Raw genomic sequence first — 4,243 nt, 5'->3', positions numbered from 1 at the left:
AGACATCCAGATGACTTTGGTGATCCAAACTTTTCATCTAGTGCCACCATCAGGTCAAAATTTCACTTTTTTCACTGTTTTGGTTCATGACCAAATGTCTGCAAAGCTAACATCATTCCAATGAAACTTCACTGTGCATTGTTTTTAGTGCTAATTAGTGAATGTGAACTAAGTGGCTGATCTAATGTTGGTGACAGTGGTAAACACTATTCGTGCTAAACATCAGCATGTATGTGTTGTCCTCGTGAGCATGTTTGCATGCCGACAAACTCACCAATGCTGTCTCACTCTAAATGCCAAAATAGATCGATTTCCACTGACATCCAAAACAACTTTTTTGACCGCCCCCAGAAGACATATATTACTACCTGGTTACTACCAGCAAAACTATATGGTTAGGTGTGGGAAAAGCATCAAGGTTTGGCATTAATTGAGTGCTTTTGTCAACACATCAATAGCATGACATGCTACACATACTACCATACAAGGCTACATTGTTTTTCAAAGACGCTGATGTTGAATTTGGGACACAGATGCTGGTGTCTTGGGTGAAAGTCCTGTGTTTGTTTGACCAATCTGCCATCCTTCCTGCCCACGTAGGTGCTTCTTCAATATTTGCACAATATTACGTGGACTTTTTTGCTTTTAAAATATGTCACATCAGTTTCCAACACATTCTCACTCTGACCTCATCACGTATTGACGTTTGGTCATGGACTTTCCATGTCGATATATGACATGCAAGGTACCCTGGTTGTGTTAGTTGGCGATGTTCTGGGACACCGTGTCAAGTTCTGCCTGTTACATGCATTGTCTTCTTTCAAAATACACTTCTTTTTTCACAGGAAATGTACCGCTTACATACAGTTTCTTTCAAAATAAAGCAGTACGTTGGTACAGCACAGTGAATTGATGTTTTTATTTCCTTCAACAACAAACGCACATGGTTGGGTTTAGGCAACAAAAACACGTGGTTGGGTTTAGGAAAAAAGAAAAGTGTTTGACTTTACAATCTCACAGGGTGCAAACATTGCTCTCTCGGGTGAAAGTCAGTCTTTGCTGGACCCATCCACCACGCCTCAAACCCTCCCAACTCTGACTTTCACTGCCTTATTTTCGTTCTTATCCCCGCCGTATTTCCCCCGTGATGCCACCTGGCGCTTTAAAACTATAACGGTGACCGGCTGCTTATCATACCGACGTTAAAGGGTGGCAGATTTTGACGACTTCGGAATGAGACCAGGTTGCATTTTCTTCTCTGCTTCTGTAATAATTACTACAGCCACTAGAGGGTGGCGCCTTACAATACACGTGGGTCATAATAAGCTGCTTGCACAGTCGAGTGGGCTGGTCTCACAGGGCTGCTAACATGGCTATCGACTCTTAGTGCGCGTCCCAAATTCATACCACTTATTAATTCTACCCACTATACTACATATGTAGTTATCATAAATTAATGTTTGAGCCATTGATGCATAATAAATCAACATATTTTAACATTTGTATCAACAGGAAATGATCCAATATGCACAACATCAGACATCAGTGTAACTGCAGCTTTGGACTGCTGCTGTCTGCTAAATTTTAAGGGGATAAAATAATGTCTTAATTGAGTTTTTTTTTACTTCACGGCCTATTATTTTTCATTTGTGTGTGTGTTTTTGACTATCTTTCTGGAGCTGTCTCACCACCACCCACTGTTTTTTCCAGCTGAAAGCAGCTCCTCCATTTCATTTGTGCATTGCATTATGGGAGACTAGTGTCCATTGACAGCTCACTCAAAAATCGACCTTAATTAGCGTGCGAACTGCACAGTTTGAGCATACTTCATTTTATCACTTTTCCAGTGTGAACACTCTGCATACTCAAAATCTGCTTGGCATTAGTATGTAGCATGGATTCAGAACACGCCATTAGTCTTGTCCAATCATGTATAACATTCTGTATTTGGTATAGCAATGCTATGCAATTTGCTGAACACATTTATGCACTTAAGGGAGCACACTCTGGTGCCTCTAATGGCCTCATGGCCTTCCATAGTATTTAACTCTCAAGAAAAAGCTTTATATTTCCAGCCCTAAGGCAAGGTAACAAAAGCAAAATTATCAGTGTGTTTTTATAACCTTTCTAACACTTTCGCATGAGGCGTAAAGAACTCTGCAGCCTCTGGGAGCTGCTAGACCTTAACCCTCTTTTGAGCTAATAAAAAATGGAACGGTGTGTGTAGTTGCCAACAGGTTTTCACAAGTTCCTAAAAACTTTTTTAACTTGTTTGAAATTAATTTCAGGAACTCAAATATTCCTCATTAAGTAATGACTTAGCCACCATAAGCCACCCAGAGACTGCAAACGTCTGCCAACAGTGGATTATACTCAAACGTGCTACTGGAAATTTGATCTTCACATTTAAATTTATTTAAATTTGCTGTTTCCTGTTAGAGATGATGGATTTTAAAGTTTGAGCCAAGGGTTTGTTTTACATCTGTGGAAATAACAGATCTGATTACACGTTCCTGGGCCCAAAGGCTTGATTTGTGCACCAGTTTTCAGTGTTTTTTAGTATACACTGCTGTGGATGGAAGCGGGAAGAAGCCATGGCTGACATCTGCTATCTGTGCCCCTATCACCCAGCAGACAAGACCAAATCAAATCCACATGAGACAGATGCACAAAGCCTGTGTTCATCCAAGCATCACTCTCTCTCTGTCTCTCTTTCCTTTGCCATTTTTTTCCCCCTCTCCGGCTCTCACTTGAAAAGGAAGAGAAAATCAAGGTCAGGCCACCGATCACGTGAAGTTGCAGGAGAATAAATTTCCACATGCTTGTCCTTTCCGACCCATTGGCAGTCTCAAGGAATGTAGCCTTGTCAAGCCAGGTAATATACGACTAGTGAAGACATATGGCATGTTTGCATGAGACCCTTTGTTACAGTCTACCTTCCCTCTCCTATCTCCTCTCTCCTCACACACACATACAGCACTCAAATTCATATAGGGAGTGATGGGTTGGTGGGTGGACGCTTGATTCATGAGTCAAAAGCCACAAGTCCACATTGTCAGTGTTTGAGTAGAGGAGAATCTAATTAAAATGGCAAATGGAAAGAGAAGAGAGAGTGAGTGAGGGAGGGAGAGGGAAAGTGAGTAAATCAGCATAATTACAGCTTAATGCAAACAACTCCACATTGTCTTTATTCCAATGAGTTAATGAGGTTACAGACTGGAAAAAACAATTCCATCACTGCTTTTGTCTTCTGCAGGCCACCAAGGAAAATGAGCTGTCACCCGATCTTAATGGCGACAGGGTTTTCACCCGGGCCACAATTAATATCTGACACCCAGGCCTAATGAGCAAGAGCCGAGAAAGCGAAGTGAACTCTCTGTCCTGAGAGTTTGGTGAAGAAAGGAGAGGAAATGCAAGAAAATAAAAATAAGGAATGGACGGCGCGGAGAGTGATGGCACTTGTGGGGGAATACATCGCTGTGATTGGATTCTGCTCCTCAAGGGCTTTTTCAATTCAGAGATGCCTTATCAGCGTGACCATCGGAAAATTAACAATCTTCTCAAAGTGCTTCAGTATAAACCGAAAAAGTATACAGAGACATAATAAGGGAGTAATAGTAATGAAATTCATTACAGCTAACTGCACCGTTGCACTTGCGATCATATAGTCAGGTGTTGAAAGCATTTTGGCCAACACCAAATTTATATTATGGTTAAATATGCATATTCGTGCAGTGGAACTCTGTACACACCAGGGGTGATTCTAGGATCAGAGGTTTAGGGGTGCTGAGCACCCAGAGAGCTGCCCCGGCCAGGCAAGATAAATTTCACTGTTTTGTATATTTTAACTCAATTTCATTCCCACATTTGTGAAAGAAAAGCACAACACTTTTTGGGAAAGTCTGTGACTAAACCATCAAATCTGATAAAGGTTATTTAAATGCTGAGCCACAGCAAAAGAGGAATGGATTGAAATCGTAAAAGAAACATATCGTAACCCTAATTTCTGGGGGAGGACAACTCATTTTGATACAGCAGCTCCTCAACATACACATAAACAGTATGTAAGTTTCTGGAGTAAACCAGCCCCCTATAGTGAGTACCAAAAATACCAAAAATGGACCTTGGACTTATTTTTTGGACTTTTATTTGAAATGCAATGCACAACATGTAACATTAACACATTAACAGTAATTGACTTTTTCAATGTTTGTCTCTGCCTTTTTCCTTCTTGTCTGTATTA

This window comes from Epinephelus moara, chromosome 8 (assembly GCF_006386435.1).
Source record: "Epinephelus moara isolate mb chromosome 8, YSFRI_EMoa_1.0, whole genome shotgun sequence".
Classification (NCBI taxonomy): Eukaryota; Metazoa; Chordata; class Actinopteri; order Perciformes; family Serranidae; genus Epinephelus; species Epinephelus moara.
This window is presented reverse-complemented; position numbering follows the sequence as displayed.